The sequence below is a fragment of the Accipiter gentilis genome, chromosome 5 (assembly GCF_929443795.1).
Source record: "Accipiter gentilis chromosome 5, bAccGen1.1, whole genome shotgun sequence".
Lineage (NCBI taxonomy): Eukaryota > Metazoa > Chordata > Aves > Accipitriformes > Accipitridae > Astur > Astur gentilis.
The window spans coordinates 14,694,210-14,721,669 of NC_064884.1; the positions used below are offsets into that span (position 1 = coordinate 14,694,210).

At 40.7% G+C, this 27,460-nt stretch overlaps 1 protein-coding gene across 1 annotated transcript in view; it reads left to right on the forward strand.

The window, feature by feature from the left end:
* Nucleotides 1–990: 990 nt before the first annotated feature.
* Nucleotides 991–27,460, forward strand: part of PLCB4 (phospholipase C beta 4) — a 213,693-nt gene continuing 187,223 nt past the window's right edge. The window contains exon 1 of the mRNA XM_049800913.1: nt 991–1,140. The gene's annotated coding sequence lies outside the window, so the exon portion shown is untranslated. The remainder of the gene's footprint in view (nt 1,141–27,460) is intronic.

Consider the following 27,460-nt stretch of genomic DNA (forward strand, 5'->3'; position numbering starts at 1 on the left):
AGGAAAGGGATGGGGAACCTGTTTTGACTGTAAAACTCAGCATTTTGTTCGTTTTTGTGGACGTTTTATGTTGGGGTGTTTTTTTGACACGGAGGAAAACACTTCTTGTAAAATCATGAGGAGAGAGGGAAAATTGAGACCAGGCACACACTGACAGCAAACAGAGGAGCGCAGGGGAAGGCACAGGGTGCTACATTCGCAATCCATGGCAGTGGTTTGCAGCCAGTCAGGAGCTGTGCAAGGGCTGGCTGGAGGATATTCGGAGAGGGAATCCCACGCTCTGGATCGCCTGTGTGCTTAGCTCAGCTCGCTTGCCCAGCACTGGGCGTTCACATAAACCTCAAGGAGTCCAACCGTAATTTTGACATAAAAACTGTGAGAGTTCGGGAACCCTCCAGCGGCCTCTGAAACACCCTTTCTTCTCTCCAGCTGCGTGTCTCTGCCTTGAAGACAGCAGGCCTGGCGCAAGCCGGGAGCACACGGGATTTCCTTCTCGCCCATTCACCCGCCCTTTAAATACATATAGTAAACACAGGCACGCCGGTGCAGGCATCCTCACAGGAACACAGCCCCCGCAGCCCCCTGTGTGGTGTGTCCGTATACGCGCCCGTGTGCGCTAGAGCAGAAAGGTATAGCTATGCGCGCGGGCCGCGCACCCCGCCGCGCCCGGGGCCGCGCAGGCGGAGCTCCGCGCCCGCGGCCCCGCCGCCCACTTGCCATGCGCTGCCCGCGGCCCTGCGCGGCGGGGGGAGGCGAGTGCCCGCGTCCGGTAGAAGGCGGCTGGGGGGGTGGGAGGGGGGGAAGAGCGCGGCGGGGCCCGCCCAGCCCAGGCGGCGGCTGTGGCGGTGGGGTTTCCCCCTTCTCCTCCGCGTTTCTCCGCGCTGCGGGGGTTGAGGCGGGCGCGGCGGCGGGGCCGCCGGGGCGGGGGAGGAGGGAAGAGAAGGGGGGGGGAAGGAGGAGCCGCCGCCGCCGCCGTTGTGAGGCGGGCGGGTTGCACACACACACACAGGCACAGTGTGCGGACGAGGAGGAGGAGGAGGAAGGAGGAGGTCGTCGCCTCGGCGTAGCCCCGGCACCCTGCGCAGCGCTGCGGGGCTGGCGGCGGCGCCCGCCCTGCCTCCCGCCCCGGCGGCGGCTGAGGTAAGGCGGCTGTGAGGGGCTGCGCGCGTGGGGCGGCGCGCGGCGACCGTTGGGGGCGACCGTTGGGGGCCGCCGGGTCTGGCGGCGGCATCGCGTCCTTCGGGGGTAGCGGCTCTGCCCGTCCCTCCGCTCTGGGCCGTAACCTTGGGCTCCCCGCTCCCCTCGGGGCAGCCGCCGGGCGGCTCTGCCGGCTCCGGCCCCCGGCCTCGGCGCATCGGCCCGCTGCCTCGGAGGCGATGGACGTACACACACACACGTATGACTGTGTGTACGTCTGTGTGGGATTGTATATGTATATCTATATCTGTATGTGTGTGTGTGTGACTGGTGATTGAATTATTCTTCTCATGTTCACTGCCAGCTGAGCTCTGCAGCTCGCTGTAGTTTCTGAGTGTATCCGGATTTTGTCAGTGCTGGGCGGTGTGACAAATGTTTCTGTGTAGTTAAGTATAACTTTCTTGTGGGTTTTTTTTTTCTTCTTTTTTCTTTTTTTTTTTTTTTTTTTCTTTGGGAAAGGCTGGCTCACCTTTGAAGATTTTGTTTGTTTTCTTTCAGATGTATCGGTCTCTCGGGATGCAAGTGCTTGTGTTGCTTGTGTGTGTGTGTGTAATTTACACAGATGTTTTTAAATCACTTAGTGGTAATTTTAAAAGCAAGGTGCAAAACCAAGGTTTCCATTTTGCCAGCAAGGCTATGCACCGTATTCGATGCATGACTTTGAATTATGTGCGGTTAGACACCTGTTACTTAATCCTGTTTATCCTTTCCAGTGACTGTTATCCAGCCTTGGTCTTCTTTTTTAATATCTGAAAATAATATACAAATATTCTTTTATGCTGGCATGTAGCAGAAACCCAGGGATCGAATGCATTTGTGAGGCATATAATGTGTGTTTGTTAGATAATACTTTCTCAAAGGGAGATGATTTTGGAAAGTTACAGAATAATTTTTATCTCTGGGGGAGTTTATATAATGTTAAAGTGTCCGTGGGGATGAATCTGTAAGAAAGGCATGCAGTAGGGGCTACACAAAATCAAATTCTTGCACAGTATAAACCTTTGATAAAGCATGCATCACGTTCTCTTGATAGGTAAATAATGTTCGTGTTTTCCAAACTTCTCTTGATGTTGCACCACAAAATTTCAGTTTAATGGTTGGAGTTAATGAGGATCCTAGAGAAAACTTCGCATTTGTCATTCCACAAAAGGATGGAGCAGACTTTTTCGTAACACATTTGTGTGTTGATGGTTGTATTCTGTAGTTTACTTGAGCAGTTCTAGCAAGCTAATGATACTACTCGCTCAAGGTTATTTTCTCTAACTTCTGCAAGTGTAATGTTGACTGTATTTGTAGGCTTCCTCTGGATCAAAGGTACCTAATATTGCTGTGTACCACAAAATAATAATTGTTATGTAGAGCTGAGCAATTTCGTATTATACAGAGACAGTTTCTAAATATGAGTTGGGAACAGATGTCTTCCTCTCTGCAACTGATAACTTTGTAATTAAAAATAAATTACAGATTTCAGGAATGAGAATTCTCTCCCACTACTGTTAATACCACTCTGCCTTCAAATGTCAGTTTTGATTCATGTCTTGATGATATCACTAAAAACCAGGTATTAATATGAAAGTCAAAAACCTCTGGTAAAAATATAACTGCATGTAGCTGTCACAATAAAATTTTAAGATCTGATTTGATTGCTGGATGTGGATATGTACTTGGTGGAGTAACAATGCCTTTTATTTTATAGACATGTGCCCACGCACAGGAGCTTTCTTCTAAAACAGTATTTTCTGTCAGGAATTTATGCATAACCTACACTCTCTGCTTTCTCTTAGCATGAAGGGAAGAAAGAACCCTGAGGGGGGAGAGAGAATTCAGATGAATTTCCTTTACTGACAGAGGAAATACCTTTTTGTTACATATCACGCAAAATCACTGGTTGTGTTCTGGTTTCACCTTTTCTAAAATAATGGCGAGTTGTTTGGGCTTGATATATGCTGCTGACTTCTGTTGTAGACTTTGGCCACTTGTTCCAGTAATATCTAGCTGTGATGATGAACTTGGGGTTATGCTGTGAGTCTGTCAAGTATTTGTTACAGCTTTGTAGGAACTGATGGCTTTATTTTCACCAGGTTAACATATACTGGGTTGAAAAATTGTATAATTGTAAGGAGTAAAATGTCCATGCTTACTGAGATGACTTATTTTGTGTTTCTTTTTCATTTTTTAACGTGTCATTTCTTGTGGTCTACTTGTGTTGTTCAGTGGTTTACTTTCCTTGGTGGTTTTAACAGCTCAGTTGCTGTTCCTTCCTGTTCATAATTTGCCCAAGACTGAAGACTGAAACTGCTGTTTTAATATTTTCCTTAAAATTGAATTAATCCCTTTTCCAGGGGGAAGGGAGAAAGGGAGGAATATTTATCAGAATTTGAAATTTGAGAACAAAAACTTAATGCAGGCATCTTACCCAAGAGTGGCTAGTTATGAAAATCGATACCTCATTGATTTCAGAGAAGGCTGGTTTCCTCTGTAGTTTCAATCATCTGTCCCATTAGATTTGGGGAATTGTTGTAAATTGTTTAGAAGTGAAATTTTCCAAATCCTAAAATGTCCGGTTGGTTGTTAGTGGAAATCATTATTAAAGGTTGCATAAGCATTATTTGCAGGATGGCTAATCAGTAGCCTGGGCTTAGTTCCATTCTCTAATAAAAAGATGCATTGTGCTACTTCAAAAATTGCAAAATTGATGGCTTGAGTTCATTTACTAATTTTGCAAGATATTTAATACATCCAGTTTTGGGAAGACTCTTTGATGCCTGTAGAAGTTGCACGTAGTGGAGATGTTTATGACCCAGACTGTTAACTCTTCAAAAGTTTCTTGATTATGCTGTTTAGGACATCTTATTCTTATGAAAGATGCATGCGTAACACTTATTGCATCAAAATTACCTAAATGCATGCATCAAAGGCACAGATAAATTTTATTTGGTGGGACTTTCGGAGAGCAGGCTTTGTGGTCCTCTTGCTCCTGCAGGAAAAGTGTGTGTTGACTTGACTTTGTTCTGTGATTTTTGAACTTTGTATTCCCAAAGATACGACCTGTAGAGGATTTGAATATATGGGATGGCTGTGGTATAAATACTGAAAATACTGTGCTTTGACAGTAACCAGCCTGCTTTGCTTATGTTCTTGCCCTGTGAGCACTAAGCTATGAAAATCTATCTTGTTGGTCCTCACCCATCTTCTTATGGTAGTGGTTTATGGAAGTTTTGTACACATGGGTAAAGAGGCTTGTGAAATTGTGGCAGAAGACAGCTTCCCAGCCATTCTGAAATTAATTATTATGCCTAGTAGTAACTTCCATGTTCCAGGAAGACATGCTAATATATCTGAGTGCCTGGAATAGGGCCACAACAAGGGAGAGAGCATCAGAACAGCCCTTTCACAGCTGTCCTCACAGTGCTAGTGCTGGGACTCTGTAGTTTTCAGGGCAAGATGCTCCCGAGCGGCTTGTGAGACACAGAAATAGATGGTGCAGCACAATTGTGGCTTTAAAGATTCCTCTCCATCAGACTTCTGGATGATAAGCTGTTGATCTTTTCCCTGCAAGGTTGTCACTGCTGGGATCTTGGAGGAAAATCAATACTTACATCTCTTCCTTTTGAAGACCTACATCAGCTTATATAAGGTAGTGAAGTGCTGTGATTTCTTTTGTCAGTTTGGTTATACAAGTCATTCTAGGTATCATCCACTGAATGAAGAACTCATTAAAGCTATACCTGCACAACAGCAAAAGAATCCTGATTTTTGGAGAAGAATGAAAGAAAACTCTTCCTTTCTACTGAAGAGCCCAGCCCTTAGGACAGACCATTATGAAGTCATACGGTCCTGCTTGTTACTAGGCTTGGATGAATGGTATTTGGGAATGGTTGTAATGTTTTGTTTCACTATTGGAGTGCTAAGAAACACCACTCAGTCTTTCTGTGGGGTGGAACTTGTTCCTGAGGAGTGGTGCAGGTGTGTCATGGTTTAGCCCCAGCCAGCAACTAAGTAACACGCAGCCGCTCACTCACTACCCACCCAGTGGGATGGTGGAGGAAATCGGGAAAAGAAGTAAAACTCGTGGGTTGAGATAAGAACGGTTTAATAGAACAGGAAAGAAGAAACTAATGATGATAATGATAATAAAATGACAATAGTAATAATAAAAGGATTAGAATATACAAGTGATGCACAATGCTTACCACCCGCCGATCAACGCCCCGTTAGTCCCCGAGCGGCGATCCCCACGCTCCCACTCCCCCCAGTTTATATACCAGATGTGATGTCCCATGGTATGGAATACCCCACTGGCCACTTTGGGTCAGCTGTCCTGGCTGTGTCCCATCCTAACTTCTTGTGTTCCTCCAGCTTTCTTGCTGGCTGGGCATGGGAAGCTGAAAAATCCTTGACTTTAGACTAAATATTACTTAGCAACAGCTGAAGACATCAGTGTGTTGGTGTGTTATCAACATTCTTCTCCTACCTAACTCAAAACCACAGCACTGTACCAGCTACTAGGAAGACAATTAACTCTATCCCAGCTGAAACCAGGACAAGGTGTTACTGAAAGGTTAGGTTGCCTTAGTGTAGTGTGTCAGCTCAGGAAAAGAGAAAAATACAAGGCTTTTAAGACCACCTGCCTTTTTCATGGTTTGCATTTCTGTGGCAGATGGGATTATTACTTTTATCTCTCTGTGGCTTCCCATTGTTTTCTGTTGCTGGTTACAGGTGTTGAGCTCAGTCTTGATCCTGTCCCACCAGTGGCTAATAGCTGGTTGTGGGACAGACAGCATAGATCACAAAGACCATAGAAATGGCTTGGAGCAGTCTCACTTGTCCTCCCCTGTTTAATGACCAACTCATTTAATGAGTAGGTGAATCCATTATCTGACTTTCTGCAATTGCTGCATGCTGTCTGATAGAAAATCTATTCCATAACCAGTAAGTGCTCCTAGTTCCTGATGTTGTGTGTCTCGTCTTTCTTTTTATAATAGCAAGAGATCAAAACTTGAGTTAAGTAGGTGATTGGCAGCTGTCATATATCTAAAGTTAAGGGCCTTGCTTTCCATTTTATATGGAAGCTGTTACTGAGCACCATGAGGCCCTATGCTTGGACAGTTAAGGGTCACTTGCTTGGTCTTTTCTCAAAATAAGAGCTTATTTCTTTAACCAGTAACAGTAACTAGGAGCTTTAGGCAAATTAGGTGAGACAGTCTGTTTGGAATGCAGTCTATTGTAAGGTCTGTTTGTGGAGTTTTTGAAATTAGTATCGCTGAAGTAACCATGTACGTCCACCCTCTTGTTTCTGAAGAAGCTGGATCTACTCAGTTGACTTTGGGGCTCTCAAATTGTAACTCTTTTTTGTGAGCTAACCTTGCAATTGGCAATTTTAGAAGACCATAAGAAGATGTGTAACATTATAGATGCTAGGTTCAAGAGTGACTGTTCAGGTTGAATAGTCTACATTGTTCTTTCAGGTGTTTTACTGATAGATCATTTATTTGGAAAGTTTTAGTCTAGGCTTGATGTTCATATTTTTTTGTTTTTATGTGTAATACCGTCCAAAAATATGAGGAGATTAAAAAAATCTACTGATGTCAACCACCTATCAAGTAGTTATATAAAAGCATTCCATATCTGCAGTTGGTCTAGCAATTTGCCATCTGAGAGAGAATATATATTCAACTTCAGAAATGTTTGCGTGCACTTCAGTAAGGAGGAAATGGGTATGAAAGAGGTATTAGAACAGGCTATTTATTCTTGAAGTTATAGATAGATTTCGTTTAACAATTTCTGTATTCAACTTGAGCACACACTCCTGCAGACTGGAAGCAATCAGTCAGGAGGTTAGTAAGTAATAAAGGGGGCAAAAAGAGTAAGGACTTGAAAGGTTAAGAAGAAGCATCTCTTGGATTCCAGTGATCTAGAGTTTCCATGATCCTGTGAACAGTGTAATGTTGTGGAAAATAACAAGTAATAGGGAAGTTCTGTGACATGTAAGCTGTGGTTTTGAACAAGATAGGTTGGATGAAAGAGCTTCTCATAACAAAGTAGTAATTTTTCTTCCTTGATCTTTTAGGCCATTCCAAAACTCTGTGGGGTTTTCTGTTCCTTTTTTCCTCCTTCTTGAACATATTTATTTCCCATGCCTGAAACTGCCAAGTCTCTCACATTTGCTTTTTGGTTTTCCTTCCTAAGCTTGTGGAGATGTTCATTACTGATGTTGTTGTATGCACTATACTTGCTGCATGTACAGATCTTCTCTACTCTCCTCTTAGCTGAGGCTGTGTTCTGTACCTAGGATGCTTGCCTTTATCTCTGCTGTTAGACATCTGTGCTGCTGCTGCGGCTGCTAAAAGGAAACATAGGGAGGAAAGGAATTGCTAGCTGTAGTAAAAGTCTGTTTGTTTTGAAGTACACAAATTAGGATTAAAGTTCTTTAAAAAAAAAAAAAAAAGCCAAAACAAACCCAAACAAAACCCACCCCAAAACAAAAAACCCAAACAATTTTAAATATTTATACCTTCATGCAAGTTGCCTTTTTTTTTTTCCTATGTAGACATAAGGACATGTTACTCTAATTCTTACAGAATTCTCAGAAAAGAGTGATGATGAATGCTTTATTGGGAAGTAAGGAATAGAGCCATGGAGTGGTTACTCTGGCTGGGCTAAGGTGATCTGTTGAACCAAACAGAGTGGGTATAATCTTTTTCATGAAGGACCCTGATTAGGGAAGGAAAAGCATTTTCGAAGAAGGAGGATGAGAGATGGGGCAAGAGGCTGATGAATTTGTGGCAGGTTTGTTTGCAGAGATGACAGTGAAGCATAACTGTTAAAGGATAGGTTGGGTGGCATGGCGTGGTGATGAAATGGACTGTGTATTGCTCCTAAATCTTGGCTGCAAGACAGCAAGGCAGACAGGGGCTGTTGGATGATTTGTTGTTCCCCCCCCCCCCCCCCCCCCCCCCCCCCGGATATAGTTCTTGAGGATTGGTGCTGATTAATTGGGTGCTCTGCTGCTGGATTCGGAGAGCTGTACTGCATATCTGATATCAGCAAAGAATAGACTGAGTAATTATTGCTTTCTGGTCTTTCAGTCTCTGTTATTTGTGTACCACTTCCCTAGCAAAATATGCTTGGGAATAATTGTCATACATTAAATGACAAGATGGAATGTGATTGCAGGTATATCAGAGCAGATTGCAAATTAGGTGCTGCAGTCTGGCATAAGAGCTGTTAGTTAGTTGCAGGTAATGTGAATACTTTGGCATCACTGCTCAGCTTGTAATTTTCACATTGGAAATCTCCTGTATTTATGTATGCTGCAGGTGCAGGGGAGCTCTTGGAAATTCCCCTCAGTGTGTCTGCCATCCCTCACATGATGTGCTTATGTGCTTTGATTGGTGAATTCCTATGCTGAAGTAGAAGGTGGGGGTTTCTGGGGGCTGGGGGGCGGGGAGAGGAGGGGAGAGATGTGACCTGGGGGAATAATTGAGGGCTCAAATAGGGCAGTCTGAGTGGGGAGGAGATGAGCTGCTGCTTGTTGTCCTTGGGGGGTGGTGGTGCCATATTCTCCCAGGCATAACAGCTGGGGCTGTGAGAACCTGGCAAGCTCTTCTGCTTGCTCTAATGCTAGGAGAAGTAGCCCCCACTGTACATCTACATTTACCCTGTGGAGGGACTGGTGGTCCTGTAATCTCTCTGCTGCAACTGAACTGATGCAGTGATTGTTTTAAAATCCTTCAAATCTGGCAAAATCTAGCAGAGCTGTTCTTTTTGCTGATGCTCTGGTTTTCAGCTATGAAATACATAGTGGCTTTTCACTGACCCGTGACTATAGCAGGTGGCAGGGAAGAGAAATAACTTCTGAGAAGACCTTGGCCCAGGTCAGAACAAAACGGACTTAGTTTTTTAGTTGCACAGGTTGCTGCTTCCCTGCATTCAGGTATCATTGGTATAATTTTGCTAACTTCAAGCAGATGCTTGTCTACTTGGATGCATCCTAAAGGATTATATATGTTTAGCCCTGCATGCTTTTTTTATTACTATTTTTTCTTCCCAGTCTGAGGAAGTACTGGAATCGTTGTACATGCCTAGCCTGGCCAACAGGTATTGATAAAATGGTCTCCTTTGAGATATCTTAATGAGAGCATAAGGTTAACTAGGAAGAGGCATACTAAAATAGTTTGTAACTGTGTGCCATTTCATGTGTGTGTCTTCACGCAAGAAAATTTCTTACAGTTAAATTAGTCTTTGCATCAGGTAACGCAAGTATTTGCACTGCTTTTTATAGGAGCGATTGCCATCTCTTCCCTGGTTGAATTAATGAAGACTGACACCTTGGAAGAAGCATGTGGTACTTAACTGGACTTGCCCCAGAGAGGGTTAAAAAGTTGGTGTGGCACTGGTGAACTTGGTAACCTGTATTGGTAGCTTTGTGAATGGGTGCATGGATTGCACGCATAGGAGAAGGTATCCCAAATGTATCTCTTGTGAGCTTAGCTGTTAATTACCTTTGCATTGAAAAAGAGAGACAGTTGATCATCACTTAGTTTTCTGGATTGAGCTGGTAGTAAAGATGCACAGATGCTTAGATGGATAGGAAAAAGAAACAGCGGTATCAGTATTCTGCATTTTGCTTTTATCTCTCTTGAGGGCTGCGTGATCATTACTATGGAGAAATGTTGAGTGTTGTTCCTATTGCATGTTTTTGTTTGTTTGGTATGGAAGCTATAAATCTTCATTTCTGCTAGTCTGGTTGAGTTCTTTTAGAAGAGTTCATGTTAATGAAGTCTGAACTGCAAAATTGTGCTCCCTGTCTGAATAGAGGAATCACGGCTCACTTAGACCTTTATGTGGTAGTCCAGATCGCATATAAAAACTTAATCACCACTTCTCTGCTGCATCTTCATTTTCAGTGCTGATCCTTTCACTGAATTGCAGCCTCAGGAAAAAAAAAAGTGTTGGGTTTTGGCTATGGTGACAGTCTACCAGTTGATTTATTCAGTGTTTTTGTTTGGGTTTTTTTTGAGGGGGAGGTGGGGTGGGTTTTGGTTCTGTTTTTTTACAGGTAGATAAATGGTGCTCTCCAAGTTTTGTGCAGATCACTGTGTATTAGTTTGTTACAGCTGTCCTGTGGTGAACAAATAGCCTCGTGTAGCCTAAATGCATTTCCAGATGTGGGGAAGTCAGAAGTGTATGTTTGCAGTAATTCTTTGCTATACAAACATATATGCTTTTTGTATTTTAAAGCACACAAGGTTGAAAGCAATACTTGCATGAGTAGCTGTAAATTGGTGTGAAGTAGATTACTTCTAAGAAAAAAAGTGAGCTTTACTGCTGGGTATGGTTTTTATATAATGATCTTTGTGACACTTCAGTTTTCAAAACTAATCAACTGAATCAATCTGTCAAGAAATACATGCTCTGATTTATATATTTTTGATTTAGTTATGCTCAGTTAAATAAGTAGTGCCCTATAATCTTTACTGATCTCATCCTGCTTTCATTTCTGATTTATCCTTGAAAAGACACTGTTCACTTTAATTTAGTATAACCACCTCCCTTTCCTACAGTAGCCTACAGCAGAACAACTGAAGATGAATACTGTGAAAACAAAGATATAATCACAGCTCTCAGATATTTGATAAGTTAAAAACATCTATTAAATTGATCTGAAATGATGCAGAAAATATACAGGTATTTCTTCAGCTAATTTTGAATCATCAAATGATTGATGCAGTGAATAGTTTTCTGTGATTCAGGTGCTGAGCAATGTGGTATTTCTTTAAGGCTTTTGAAAACTGGAAAACAGATTTTGAAAGTCACAGGTAGAAATGGCAGAGGGAATTACATTGCTGTGTTAACCATTACATTTTATGTTTTAAGAAGTTGGCTCCATCCCACTGTAATTTAGTGTCAGAATGTTTGCTGTGTATTTTCATGTAATTTTCAGTCTCTCTTTTTATATGGAATTGTTTTCTTTACAGAACACAATCTTAGTACAATAAAATAGGAGAGATTTTCCAGTCATGTAAAATTGCATTAGCCATTTTGTGGGTTTAGTTTTTGAATTATTTTTTCTATTCCCTTAATAAGGGCTGATGATACCTAAAAGAATAACCCCTACCTTTAGCAGCATTTAAATACACATGAAGGTCTTCATGAGTAATTTGAAATTTTAACCAAAACTTGGATTGCTAACACGTTGCTTTGCCTGGTTCATAAAAGATCTGTGGAAGTACTTCTTCAAAGCATTAGAGGTAGTAATTGTCAGAGTAAGGTGTCAGTTTTGTTAAGAGCTTTAAAACTGTATACCTAAAAGTTGTAAAATTGTAGACGTATGGTATGTGTTATGTGAGGTATATCTCTTCCTTAAAAAGTAATTGGTAACTTAGATGATAATTGCTTTTCTGGTAATACTGCTTAATTTCATAAACCATTGCATGGTATCTCTCAGTTACTAAGAAGCCAACTTATCACTTCAATTAAAAAGTAAGTGCTTATGTGTACATGAAGTACAAATAAATTCCTGGCTGTCTTTTTTTGTCTTTTTTTTTCAGAAGTTGAAGAAAAAGTAGTTCTCAGTTAATTTTAACTCATGTAAAGGAATTCTTATTTAAAGATGACTGAAAGTGGACAAATCTTTTTTTCCTTCCACCTTTTCATGCTATCATCATATCTAGAGTTTTAGAAACTAAAGAATGTTGTCTTGAAGGCTTTAGCAGGACATGTTCTGCTTAGCTGAGTGGTCTTCAGCTGGTAATTGGTACATCTTTTACTGACTGAAACATAATTTTAACAAAAGTTGGCTCTTCATCTTCAGGAATGTCTATTGACAAAGTGTGGGTGTTGCAAGTATGTAACCTACGTCAATTTGAGCCTTGTATTCAACTTGGAATCACTTTGTGCCTCATCTAAGGTGCCTTTTGGAAGGTCATTGGCAATTTATCTGTTATCTCTTACTGTAATACTATTGTGACTGGGTTTATGCATCTGCAGTTTTATCAGGAAGATTCATAGGCCAAAATTTTATGTGTCCACTTACTGGTGTATTCCTTTCATTGTTAAAAGGGAAAATAATAATAGGAAAAAAATGATTGTGTGAAGAGTACATCACTGGAGGTGTGGTTTGTTCTGCTCTCAGTGCAGCTCATTCTGAGCAAAACCCATGAGAATAAGGAATGGTGAGATGGTGTTCTTTGAAGAACTGATGAGAAGCAGGGTACATAAACTTTACTGTTTATTTCCCTCTTGCATCTCTCATTCTTTTTTGGGCTTGCTATGGTAAGTAGCTCTGTAGATCATGTCTAGCTCTGTGCTGCTAGTATTGCTTTTCCATTTGGGCTCTGTTTTGGCCTTGCAAAAGTTAGAGTAAGTCACGTAATTTTTCCCTTTCTTGTGGCTTCCCATCTTCAGAAAGAGAAATGGCGTGGAAGGGGAGGAGGGTGGTAGGGGGAGAAGGCAGCTATTCTATCTAATAGATAATTGAATAGCTTCTGTTTTATTGTTTGTTTTTAATCTGGAAATTTGACCTGACAAAAGAAAGGTAACAAGAATCCAAATAGTGTCAGGAGTTACGTGGCAAGAGGTATGCCATCTATGAGAAATAAAACTGAGTACAGCACACTGCAACTGCACAAACCCAGCCCATCAGAGCTTGAGATGTAATTAAATCGGTCTGTAGGTTTTGCGGGTGAAATACTTAATCTGGCTTCAAAGCTGTATTCAACTACATCCTATTGGCTATATATCCAACAGGGCTCCAGTTATTCCTTCCAAAGTGAAGTGTATATCCACAAAGTTGTCTCAAGACTGATGGTTCTGACTGTAGCACTAGGCTGACATGTACTTGCTAAAAATGCTCTTTTTCAGAAAAAAACAGCCATCTAGTCTGTGAGATCAGATGTCAAAAGACTGCACTTTTTCAGGATGGAGAGAAATTGCTTGAATTATAGATGGCTGTATTGAGGCTGATATAATTTCTTCAAAATTAACTTTTTGCTCAGTTTCAGCAGAGCAAGGAGTGGCTGTTAGGACACATTTGATCTTGTACTCGGTGTGGTAGTGTTACTGGGTTAGAATACATAACCTTTTGTGACACAGGAGGGATAGGGGCCCAGCTTGAAAGCTCTTTCTTTGCTGTTTGATATCAGTTTGGTAATTCCACCATCTAGCCCCCTTCCCTCCTCCCCATACCTTTTGGGCATAGGCGTATCTGGCTGTAGTGGACTTTTAAAATTAGATTTCTTTGTTCTAAACCAGGACTTGGGTTAAATACAGTAGGACACAGACTCTACCACCACCAGTTTCTTGATTATGGTATTTTTTGAATACCTGTCTTGAATGTCGTCATAATGCCTGACATGAAGGCTCATTGTCTTGTGAACAATGAGATATACAAACAGCTTTCAGCAGTGCATATTGGAACAATATGCATACTTCTAGCTTAGCCCTTAAAGTATGAACTGAAGTACAGCACAATGTAAATGTCAATTCAGGAATGTTAGGTAGGTTCGGTATGATCCCTTAAGGATTCTTTCTTCATGTCCTAAATTGCAAGGTTTCTGGGGCAGGAACTATCCTTGCATTATTTATTTTATGGCATTTATTATAATGCAACCTTTATTTATTTTTTTTAACCTCATTGGTGCCCGTTTGCTGATACCTCAGATGAGACAATGCACTGCAACACAGTGTTTTTGATTAGAATATCTATACAACGCTATTTTATGCAAGTTAAAAAGAAGCAGCATCCACGTTGTTCAGTTCAACATGCTGAATTGTCTAAAGGTATAAAGCAGCTTTCAGACAATTTTGTATCTTTTTATATTTGAATTGTTGACATCTTTTTTAGTGTGGTAAGAGGACTTTACAGAAGCGTATGTGTTAGCAACAGGGATTTTGGTAAATTACTTCTTGACCTTGACTTGCAAATCAAAATGTAGCAAATCAGGGGCGTGGACACACCCCAGGAGTGCAGCTTACTGTATGGAGTGAGGCATTGCTGGTACTGCTTAGAGTGACATGTCATGCAGTATTAGAAGCCATTGTCTTTAATACCTTTGTTATGGAACAGATGCAGTTTTGGTTTATAGCCCAGCAGTAGCAAAGTTCCATTCTTTTCAATTTTAGAAGTATAGTCTGATATAGGATATTTTTCAAGCAGTCTTTTTGCATATAATCTTTGACAGCAGTCTTCCAGCAAAAATGTAAATCTGCTTCTTTGTATTATTTCTAGGTATGAGGATTGCCTGTGTAAACCTTTCAGTCAGAGCATAACTCAGGAGCACTTTTTTTTTTTTTTGGCAACTATATGGAGATGGTCTGAATCAGCAAAGCTTGCTTAAAGGGACACTCTCAAGTCAAAACTATATGTACGTATAAAAAAATTTTTTTTTTCAGTGAACTGAAGTAGCTGCAGACATCAGGCCCACCACTGAGCATCCCTGTCAGTTTTAAAACTATATGTGGGCTTTGTTGTTTCTGTTTCCTCCCTCTTTCTTTTAGTTCTGTGAAAGGCAGCAAAGAACAAATTCAACTGCACAGTTGGATGAGAAAAGAAATAGAAGAGACTGGGCAGAAGTTGCAATCTAATATACAAAGCATAGATCTAGAAAGATGTTTCAGCTATGCTAAAAATTATTTGACGCTTTGCAGTCTTAAAACACTGATCTAATAGTAGTTCTGGAATCTTTTTTTTAGGCATTGTACATACTTGTTAAACATGCTCCTTCCCCCAAAGAATTTATAACACCAGTATAGGAGGAGCCTAGAGCTGAATACAATTTTTAGTATATAGGCAACAGAATGTAAGCATGAAACAGTTCTAACTACATGCGGTAAAGATCATCCTAAAAATGCAAGCTGCATGTTTTAATAGTTTTCAATCAAGTGGGACTTCAAAGTTATTGACTTCCCTTTAAAGTGTAAATTTTTACATGGGACAACCTAGCGCAGACTAGTAGTCGCTACCGTCATGGGAAACTTGCTTCAGTAAAGCCTGCAGCATCAGGCCCAGGATGTTCGCACAGTGAGGCTCTGTAAACCTCTGTTGCAGATGTGTAATGCTTTGATCTGTTTACTGGACAAATAAAAATTTAAACCAATGTCTCCCATTTTTTCTTTGGGAGAAACTTGTGGACAGGAAATCTGGCTAGCCATATCAGATTTTTGCCCCAAGAAATTGCATCAGTTTTAAAAAAGAGGCATTGTACTTGCAGCTTAATGTTTAAACTCAGTGCCAAAATGTTATGGCAGAATAATGCAAACTGATAATGCAAATGGTTTTCTTGGGTGGATTTCAACTCCTGTGCTAGTATCTGGTAGAATATATTTACTTTCTTGCATTGAAAGACTATTTCCATCATAATAATGCCACTTTTAGCTAGCTGGTTGCAGCCAGATTCAGAGATAGTAATCAAAATTGTTTTGAAATGTATCTGTTTATTACAGTGTAAATTTTTCTTTTATACTTCAGATTATTCGGCAACTGCACGTTTACTTTGAACAGGGTATGTGTTCTAGGTGGGTAGAAGCAAAATAAAAGTGTGTTTAAGCCAGTTGTAATTTAATTTCAGCTCTGTACGTCTTGAGACAAGAAAAGCTGCTGGCATTTAGGCGTTGCAGTGCATTATGAGGTGACTACCAGTCCGATTCTCTGATGGAATTAAAACAAATTGGAAAGCAGAGTGATGAAGAGGAAGAGATATTTGTATGAATTAAATGTCTGTGGCCTGTGGTTTGCCATCCTCTGTTGCTTTGTTGATAATGTCGGTTATGTAAACTTCTTTCCACCACTTTCTTCTTGAACTTGCAGCAAAGCAGTTTTGTGCGGTGTAACATCTGCTAGCATAAAAATGGTTGTAAATATACTGCTGCATCTTCACTGTGCAGCCCAGTAGGAAGTAAAGAAGGGATGGAAAGGAGTGTCTCTAGAAGCACAGATGGCTCTAGTAATTAATAACATTTTGTAAAATAGCTTAAAAAAAAAGTATAACTTAATATGATTGCCAAAAAAGGGACTGTATGGAAGAGCTGAATGCATCTATTTGGTACGTTTGGCAGAGTTCGCTACCATTAAACTTTACTGGATAGGACACATGACCAGCTGTGTACTCTCCCATGTGTTATGGGACAAAGAGGTTTGGATAAAATGGCATGCCCGTTCTGTGTTGTTTGCACTGTATCTTGTATTATAACCAATATATAATTATTTCAGTAAATATTCAAGGGGAAAAAATAATGCTGCTTAATCCATTTCTCTTGCTGTTATGGAGTATTGGGATGGTAAAAGTGTAGATCAGAACATGCTATATTGGAGTTGCTGGCCTAAAACATGAATGACAAGAAACAAGCTCCCAGTTTCTGGAACATGGGGCATATCCCCAAAAGAATGACTGAGCTGCAGTAGGATTTCTGTGATCATGCTGAGCTTTTCCTGGAGACCTTAGGTGATTGCATTTTATCTTAGTGATTCAGAGTGATGGCAGCTGGTGACTTGCTAGCCTGAAAGGAGTATCCATCCTGTTCCCATCTTCTCACCTGCTGCATGTTCACTGTTGCCTGCCCTGGCTGCATGCTGGAGTCTGGGATTGCCCCTTCATTTCTGTTTTCTTTGGATATGGTGACACACTCCTATTACTCTTAGTTGGAATGCAGTTTTTAATGAAAATAATTAATTTCATTGGCCCAAGCAGTAAAAAGCATTTACCCATAATTGAGCTGGATTCTTTGTAATGCCGTAAGTGAAGTCTTGGATTGTTAATGCTTTCATCAGCAGAGTAATTTCATAGATTGAAAACCTCTTAAACTGCTGCATGATAATTTTGGCTGCAGAGAATTACTATAGGTGACACTAAAAATAAGAGTACTCTCTCCCCCCCCCCGCCCCCAACACCATATGACAGTCCTGAAACATAGATAACTACTTGCAGGAACTTTAGGATAGCATATAGTTGTTACATCCAAGATACCCTGGAATTCTGTGACTTCAATTGCAGATTGTGTTTCTCAGGCTTATTACATTTGCATATGATGAGAGTTTGTGGTAACTGTTTCATATTGCGCAAATGCTGGTGCTGTTCATTGCTTGGATTAAATTACGTGGTTTTACCATATAAATATAATCAGTTCACTGTAGGGAAAAGTCTGAAAGACTTTATTATTTACAAATAATTTTGGAGGGTGTACTTAACTATTATTGATTGATATACTTTCCATAAAGTAGAATTTCTGGGCTCCAAATTGTTTGGAGTCTCTGTGGAAATAGTCTGCCTGTTTCAGGAATTCAGTGTGCTGAGTCTTGCTCAGCAAACACCAAGAAATACTTTTACTTTTCGGTTTAGTTATATGCACCCTGATCCTGAGTTGAGAACTCTATTGACTCATGACTGCGTGGCTGGAGTCAGATATAGGACTGGTACTTAAGTGTGTATTGTGTGTAGCACTAGCAGCAGGTTGTATACTTTGTTTAGTAAGTTTCTGACTTTATTCAGTGAAGCTACAGTGAAGCTAAATGCAACAGTCTTTCATAAAACCATACGTGGTTTATGAATGTGATTTCCATCACGGTATTCCTTTGGCAGAAATGGATGAAATGTTACTTTTTTTTTTACTGTTTCTGAAGTTATTGACCAATAATTGTGTTTAACTGTGTATTTAGCTGCCTCTTTTGTCTGTGTCCATGGATCATACTGTCAAGTTTTTGTTAACCTGGGATAGACAGCCATATGCCCCTGTAGTCAGTGCCATCCAGGTCGGTATCAGTGAAGAAAAGGTGTGGTTATCTGGTAACTGAAGAGGCTGCTGATCTTGTGGATTAGTATGTGAAATGTTCCAGAAAGATATGCCAGAGGCTCAAATTATGTAATGCTTTGAGCAGGAAGCTGCAGAACTGTGTGTAGAGTGTGTCACCAGCAACAGACTGATGTCCCTGGCAAGGCTCCACTCCAGGAAGAGGCTGAGATTTCTCAAAGGCTTCAAATGAGAATGAACAATTTGACAGTGTGGCCATTGCTAGAACAGCTTGCCCCATTGAAGACAGGAGCTGGCAGCGCACAGTCTTGCTGCATGCTGCTAGGAGGCAGGCTGCTGATATAACATTATTTTGGTAAGTGTGGTTTCCTGCCCACAAGTGTGTACCAGCTGGCACCATCTTGTCAAAGACCTAGTGTTAGAGTGAGTGTGATTTCCCCCCCACCCCAGGTTTCTTGGTTTTGTGTGTTGGTGGGTGTTTTTGTGGTTTTCTAGGGGGTTGGTTTTTTTCTTCTTTTTCCCAGATCCTGAAAAAAATTTACAAAGAAAGAAAGGACCTTTTTAGAAACTACATGTCCAGATTGCTGCATAGGGAATTTAGGTCTGAAAAACGTTTAAAATTGTTTGTCTAAAAATAACTAATAAACAGATAAACTGTGGTTGATGTTCCTTTTTGGCATAAAAGTGAGTGAAGGTAATGGTAGGTAATGACTGTCTTGGGATATATTGATGGACTAAAACTGTAATGTGTAAATTAAAATTCTAATGGTTTTTCCTGAATTGGGTACTTTTACTTCACTTTTAATTAGAATCAGGCAAAAGGTCCTGATTGGAATTCTGAAGTTTCAGTCTCCCAGTAGGTAACTCAAGGAGGTGCTCTTCATCTGTAGCCAAGTATCCATAGATGTTAAAGACTTCTAGAAGTGTGTTCCTGTCGGGTCATTCTCCCTGATCATTTCAGAGAATGACAGGTGAAAAAGAAACTTGTATGTTAGATCCCTGTTGATGAAAGCTTGTTTTCTGCTTTAAAATAAATAAAAAAAAACCCCTGTTGACAAGCCCAGAGTCTCAATGAAGGCTGGCCGCCCTTTTGAAGGATTATCATGATTTAGCTGGGGGTTTTGAAAAGTTAAGTTCTTTCCTAGTAGGTTACTAGGGGGTTAAGTCACATGAAGAGAGAGAGAGAGACAACCCATATGGTATGTTTAGGTGACTAGTCAAGAAACAAGTCTTGCCTTACCGAACAGTAGTTAAGAAATCTGTGTTGTGACCAATGATGAACACTGGACACTTCAGAATTTGATGCCTCAACACCTGGTTAGCTGTTCAGTTGCAATAGAGATCCTGTGGCATCCATCTGGTTCAGTGTTCATGCAGAGAGGAAAATAAAATTAATGATCCTCTGCAAAACGGTAGGTTATTGAGCTACTCAAGACCAGCTTCAGCTTATTCACCTCTTTTTAAAAACTATGCAATTGTTGGGTTTTTTTCTTTGGAACAGGAGAGAAATGAAAATTGTTGGGTTTTTCTATTTTAGCCTTTACAACCAGCTGTGAAACAAAGGGATAAACCTGAGGCTGCAGCTGCTGTCTGTTACCCCATCAGTAGTTAGGCTGTTGTGAATTATAGATTGCTCAGTGCTTCTGCCTCTAACTGAGACTTGACTCTGGCTCTAAGTGTTTCCCTCAAAGAATTTACAGTCTTACAGAAAAGGGCCATTGGAGATTTTGAACACAAACAAGCTTCTGAAGAAATACATAACTGGTGAAAAGAAAAAGCTTTTTGGTATTTGCATAACTAAAAGGAAACTGATTTTTTTCATTAAATTTATGAGATTGTACTCATCTGTTTACATGGAACATGAGAAATTTCAGAGCCCAGTGGCTATTTTACCCAGAAAGCCATAAATGATTAAAACCAGTTGAGAAACTGATTCTCTTTCTGTTATGTGCATTAGGTATGGTATGATGCTACTGATTTCAGTGGAGCTGTGCTGGATTTTACGCTGATGTAACCATGTTGAAATTCGACCACAATCTGAAAGCGAAAAAAAATATCTGAGGTGTATCTCTTATTGCAGAGTAATAAAGTAGCTTGTATGCTTGAAAATATTTTTGTAATGTCTTTGGTTTTCCAACAGAAACGTGTTTTGAATAGTGAGTTTATTTTAGCATTAAGTTGGCTTCAGTTCACCTCAGAATTAAGTGTAAGGACACTTTTGTGTGCAGCTGTGAGGTGGTGGAGACTCAGTGATATCTTGTCATGTAATTACAGGCTACTGAGGCCAGCCTGAAAGTGCACTAGCAAAATGAGAGGGTTTGAGGCATTGGGGGGGAGGAGATAAAAAAAAAAAAAGCACTGTGTAATCTTCTACTAGAAGAGTAGAAGAGTGCCCTTTCAGTATTTAATCAGAACAAAGTACCTAACCATCATCCTCTCAGAGTTGCTATTTATCTTTTGGAAAAATTTCTCTTTTAATGGAAGTTTTTGACAACTTTGGAGAATTCAACAGAACAGGAAACTATTTTCTTTAACAGCTTTCATTGCTGTAATTGTGATTGCTGTGGTTCTCAGTCCCTCTAGTATACTACTTGGGGTGGTTTATGTACTGTGAGTTTTGAAGGCAAATGCTAGACCTACAGTAAGCTCTGGCCTCTCTTGGCCAAGACAGTTGTTTTCTAGAACCTGTTTCTAATCTTGCTGAGGCTTCCCCCCCACCCCCCCTCAGGTACCTCATACAACTTAAAAGGTATCAGGCCAGATTTAATCCTGAGTATGCACCTAGTGGAAGCTCTCAATTTTAGGCTTCAATTTATTTTACTTTAAAGGAAAAAAGATGAAACTTAGTGAAAGAGAGAAAAATACAGCTTCTGTCCTAATGTGGAGGAGCTCTTGATAGAGATTAATTTGAAAGAGCTACAGTTAATTTCATATTATTGTAAATACTAAACACCCTTTATTTTTGCTTTTAAAACATCATCTAATACATCAATTTCTAATCTAAATTTGGATTCAACTTCATTTTTGAATACTCTTTTGTCCTTTTCCTTCCGGTTTCTGTAAATTTACTGCTTTGCTTGTTGAGTGGCTGTTGTGCTCATGTCCATTGTAAGCTCTCATACAAATGATTTTGATATAGAAATAAATTGCTTTTGTGCATTTTAAAAAAGAGGGGGGGAAAAGTAACAACAGCAAAGCAGTTGCTATTATTGATACAGGTGTGACAGACACGGGATCTGTACAAGTGCTTCTTCATAGGAAACTTGGGAGGAGGTCAGTTTTTTCTTGAAGCACTCAACTTTATGATGCACAGAGTATATTGCAGAACATGAAAGTACTAGAATGTCTCTAGGACTCTGCTGCGACCCTATCGCTGCCCCGGTGTCTGGAGCTGAGGGAATGGTGTGAATCCCTTTACCCACTTGTGCTGCCCAGAAGCAAAGAAGTGTCCAATTGCCCCATTGCTGCCAACCCCTTCCCCACACAAATAGAAGGGGGAAAGATGGAAGAAGTGGACATCAGTGAATTAGTTGATGCTTTCATCCTCCTAAAGTGTTGGCAAAAGCTATGGAGGAAGTATGTTTTAATACTAATAACAATGGCATAATTTACTTTTTACCCAAAGCTGCAATGAGAAAGAGACTTATTATATACCTCAATAAAATACATTGTTTGGCTCTGCTCCTGACACACTGCTCCATTCTTGGTCTCCATTGTGTAAGGTTACTTTCTAGCTCTAAATGCTTGGAAGAATGGATAACCATTTATTAGTTTTACCTGCAGCTATAATGCTTTTGCTTAGATAACAAAGAAGGGAATTTCAACATAAAATTAATGTCAAACACAAACTCACTGTGCACTATTTATGCTTGCTATAGTGTACATATTCATAACAAGAAATTATTTCTTGGGGAAAAAAGGTCTCGAAGTAGTTCACTGGTTTTATTAGGTAATTAAATATTAGTATGCACAATTAAGGCTTTTTTTAGGGAGAGGAAGACATTCTCTACAGTGGAAGTTTCTACAGAGTAATTTTTGATTTTCAAAAGGTATGTGGTTTTCTGTTAACATTTTAATATTAACAATTTAATTCATAATTATTCAGGTTTAAAATATGGTTTAATGTTTGAATGCTGCTCTGTCCATATTAGTAGAATGACAATTTTATTCTGCAGAAACAACACTTGGGGTTCACGAGAGGAGAGAAGTTATTAGAAGTTTAGGTCATAACTGCAAATTCAGAGTATGCTGTACTCTCCTGAAAACCAGACACTGAGAAAGAAGTGTGTATGTGAGAATGATCAGTGACACAGACATATGAGGATATTCTAGGTCCTGAGCGGTCTCATCTTTTTGTAGTAGCCTAACATTCTGGGAAGTACGAGCGAATAATAAACTGATCTTTTATTTCCCCCTGCCTCAGGCCTGACTAAATTACAGTGATAATGTGGGGCCATTCTTAAAACAGCTGCAAAGGCAATTTAAGTACTCTAGTCTCTATGTGATGCCAGCAGATTCTTCTCACCTCAGATTTGTGGAAAACTTTTTTTTTAATACTCAGGGATGGGTCACTTGCACACCAACTTACATTCACATCATACGTACTCCTAGCCTGAGTGTAGTTTTAGATATCCCACTGGCATCAAGGATTCTTACCCTATTAGCTTCTGCTGTCTGAAAGCTACTTTTCCTTCAGAAGCACCAAAATGGCACAAAATTCTACTTGCTTTAGCATCCAGGCCTTAGGCAGGCTTAAAAAGGTTGTTGAGGCAAACGCTAGTTTCTTGCTAATCCTGAGTGAGGCCTCAATCTTGCCCTGTTGGTCAAACCATTAGATTGAGTTCTTTGATGCCCATCCTTACTGCATAGGAGCAGAGCACTGCACATGCAAGTAAAGTGTAGAACTTCATGCACTATTGTTTCCACTGAAATTTTTGTAGGTGACCATGATGAGATCGTCTATTTACTTGTTGTTCATATAAAAAAGTATCTAAATTCACATCAGAATTCTCTGATGGAATCTCAGATGATTTCTGAGATGAGGATTCCAACTGCAGATAGATCTCCTCTAGAGAGATCTTTTGCAGGAAAATTTTAGTGCAGAAAAAGTCATTGTCACCAAAGGGTATGGTTGCATTGGTCTTCTAGAATTTTAGAATTGGAAGTAACAGTACAATGGTTGTCGACAGTGCTTTATGTACGTATAATCTTGGCATCAGTCATTAAAATGCACTTCTCTTTCCCTTGCTTTTCACTTCTTGATTGTTGGTTCATCCTTACCCTGTACATCACAAGAATTTGGGAATTTGTTGCACTGTGACCTGGTGTTCTATCGCAATTGGCTTATTTATTTGTAACTGATAGAAAATTCTTTTGTGGGCACAAGTACAGTTTGCTAAAATAATTAAAAAAGAAAAATTAAACCTATGTTGGCCAGAAATAGCTTTCTTAGAAAGTAGAAACTACTGTAAATATTTTCTTGGAGCAAAAGTCTGAAAATACAGATAGTGCTTATCCAGGTGTAAGTAGTAGAACTCTTACTAGAAATTTAGAATGAAATCACACCAGTGTCAGAACTCCTGTGGTAATTGGCTCATTTGTTAAAATTGATAAAGAAACAGGGGATGAATTGGTTTACCTCAATTAAAAACTCTACATAATAGGGGGAAAAGCCACTACATATGGAGTTAGGTAAAGAAAGTTAGGGATGTTGCTTTTCATTTTCCACTTGGACCCATTTTTAACCATTTAAACAAAGCATGCATAAGGATATGCCATAGGTTCTACACACCATCTTGAAAGTAAAGTAAATATATTTATTTATATTTACATTAAGTAAATATAAAGAAAATTTGGCCCAATAACGAAACAAAAGGCAGTCACAATTTGTACAGTCAGTTTTAGGGTCTGTGAGCAGCAGAGTGTAGTTAATACTAGTTACATTGAGGATGCCTGGGAGAGGTTTTTTGGGTAGTAAACATGCTAAAACATGATATTATTAAAGATGAAGTGACACCGTCATGCAGTGTTGTCTGTTTCATTACAGTGTGATTCTAGACAGTATTTCTTCAGAAGATGAGGTCAGCCAGTGTGTCCTTGCAGGTTTATTCTTTTTACATAGTGGTAGGAAGATGGGGGTCTGCAAATGGGAGATACTGCCTTTATCGTAACACATCATTACCTAGAATCATGTTCCCTTTAATGCCATCAGGACCTACAGGAACTTTGACCCCTTTCCTACTCTGAAAGAGATAGAGCTGAAGAGAGAACTAGCCAAAGGCAAATTTTTTAATAAACTATGGTTTCCAGCACTGTTGGAAGGAAGGCGTGCTGAATCCCTGTCAAAGTTTATAATGTGAAGCTGGGCATAATGTTCACTGGGCATTCCTGACTGGAATAACAATTCAAACAGTGTACTGATCATCAGTTACCTCATTGATTTTATTAATCACCACTTTTTAGTTGATTTTTATGGATGTGAATAAGATTCCTGTGGTATTTTTACAGGTTAGAATTGCAGAATTTTTTGTGGATTAAAGGACAGGGTCAGATAATTTGGCGTGTTTATTTTTGCTCTTGTGTGGGTGCTAGGGCGCCCCTGTATCTCTCATGGGGAGCTAAGACCAGTGTTCAACCCAGGGATTCTTAGTTATCACCGTATCTTGTGCTCAGTAAGGGCCAATTATGTGCTGCCTGTGTTAATCCTATTTATGTGATTGTGTACTTTGTCATTGAAAAAAGAAGTATTTTTACATGAGAAATGTGAGGAAAGGTCTCAGTCTCTGATTTGGATACAGCCCAGCCATGTGGAAAAGAGTTTGCTTATCTGTTTAGGATTTAGCAGCATACTGGAGTAGGAACTGGTTGACTCTGTTGATCCTGTAGGCAGGCAATAGTTGAATCGGACTATGGTGAAGGAACTCTAATATTTTTCTCAAACTGCTGTCTGACTCCCCCCCGCTTTGAAAGTTGAAATACCTTCCTGACTGAATGAAGGTGAAGGGAGAGATGCAAATTAGAGCCATCACCAAAGATAAGTTGAACTGTAAAAGAAAGGAAGGATTCCCACTACTAAAATGCTGTCCATTAATGTGGTTTAAAGGTGTTATTGAATAACTGGATCCTCAGCCCGGAGTTTATGAGCACCTAATGGACTACTGGCTAGAATCACAAAAGGAGGGCAGGAATATTAGGAGCTAATGTATTTGGGTATACTTATCTGTGTGTATGACTTTCTTTTGTTTCTCTATGTTCTGCAGCTGTGCAGTCTGTAGTCTTCTTTTATAAGAAAAAGTACTTTTTTTTTTTTTTCCTGTTACCCTTACAGTTACATTAAGGATAATATCAGAGTACTGGCAGGTTCCTTCAAAGTAGCAGTTCTTACGGCATAGGTAATGAAACAGACTTGAAGAGAGATACTCTCAACTGCCTCGTCCTTCCAGGGCACATAAATAGTGTTTGTCCACCCTGCTGTATATTCCAAATTGAAACCTGTTCATCAAGGGGTCTGTGTGCTCTGATGGACCATGGCAGGGAGGGGGAAAGGGCAGAGCGGCTTAACCTCAAGGTTGGTAGATGGTGGGGGTGAAATGATGCAACTTTGTCTTGTATTCAAGAAGATCATGATCAGATCACTTAATCATACAATTGCTAAAGTTTTCCCTTCCCTTTGTGATTACAAAATAGAAGACTGGCTACTGACTCTTCTAAAACCTAGGTTCTTAAGAGTATTGCAGCTTTACAGAATGTGTCTGCTATTATCTTTATAGCTGAAGCAACTACTGGTTTTGCTTTAACAGTTGAGGGGGTGCTTTGTAGATTTACATGATTAACTTGCTCACGTTTCAGGGGCTTCCAAAATAGCGCCATATAGTCCCAGATGACATCTTGTAGCTGTGAAAGTACTGCAAGTGCAAACGCAAATGCTGTTTATGTAGTTCTGCTTACACCAACATACCTGTAAAAATTATCCACTGTCATTTCTAATGTTACATTGCTTACTTGCTTTACTTGAAAAGACCAAACCTTGATGAACTTCTGTCTATGTAATCTATGTGCTACAATCACAGAAATATTTTGTGCTTGTTTTCCTTATACAGGCGTGGATCTGCACTAACTCCATTGTCACACCTGCTGAGCCTGTTCATATAAGCACTGATGTAATGGAGGATGGGTTTTAATCCTAAAGTATTTGCTTCCTAGTCATTATATGGGCTGTGGTAATTGCTCCCAAAATGGAAGTGACACTTTATAGGGGAGAATAAAGAAAAGTTGCCTTCTAGTTAGAGACCAGTGCCATTTGCTCAGATTGCTATTCTCAAAATAAAGAGGTTTTTAATCCTAGCTTTAGACTAGGATTGGACTATCCTGTTTCCACAGGATAACAGCAGATGACACCAAGTTGGGAGGGAGGGTTAATCTGCTTGAGTGTAGGAAGGCTCTACAGAGGAATCTGGACAGGATGGATCGATGGGCTGAGGCTAATTATATGAGGTTCAACAAGGCCAAGTTCTGGGTCCTGCACTTCAGTCATGGCAACACCCTGCAGCGCTACAGGCTTGGGGAGGAGTGGCTGGAAAGCTGCCTGGCAGAAAAAGACCTGGGGGTGCTGGTTGACAGCTGGCTGAATATGAGCCAGCAGTGTGCGCAGGTGGCCAAGGTGGCCAACAGCATCCTGGCCTGTATCAAAAATTGTGTGGCCAGCAGGAGCAGGGAAGTGATTGTTCCCCTGTACTTGGCGCTGGTGAGGCCACACCTCGAGTACTGTGTTGAGTTTTGGGCCCCTCCCTACAGGAAAGACATTGAGTTGCTGGAGTGTGTCCAGAGAAGGGCAACAAAGCTGGTGAAGGTCCTGGAGCACAAGTCTTATGAGGAGCAGTTGAGGGAACTGGGGTTTAGTCTGGAGGAAAGGAGGCTGAGGGGAGACCTTATTGGTCTCTACAACTAACTGAAAGGTGGTTGTAGTGGGGTGGTGTATTGGGTTTGCATGACAAGGTTTTGGGGGGGGGAGGTTTACAGGGGTGGCTTCTGTGAGAAGTTGCTAGAAGCTTCCCCTATGTCCAACAGAGCCAATGCCAGCCGGCTCCAAGATGGACCTGCCACCGGCCAAGGCTGAGCCAATCAGCAACAGTGGTAGTGCCTCTGGGATGACAGATTTAAGAAGGGGAAAAAGGTTGTGGTGGGCACAGAGACTGCAGCCAGAGAGAGGAGTGAGAACATATAAGAGAGAAAACCCTGCAGACACCAAGGTCATTGAAGAAGGAGGGGGAGGAGATGCTCCAGGCACAGGAGCAGAGATTCCCCTGCAGCCTGTGGTAAAGACCATGGTAAGGCAGGCTGTCCCCCTGCAGCCCATGGAGGTCCACAGTGGAGCAGGTGGATGCCCAAAGGAGGCTGTGACCCTGTGGGAAGCCCATGCTGGAGCAGGCTCCTGGCAGGATCTGTGGAGAGAGGAGCCCATGCTGGAGCAGGTTTGCTGGCAGGACTTGCAACCCTGCGGGGGACCCATGCTGGAGCA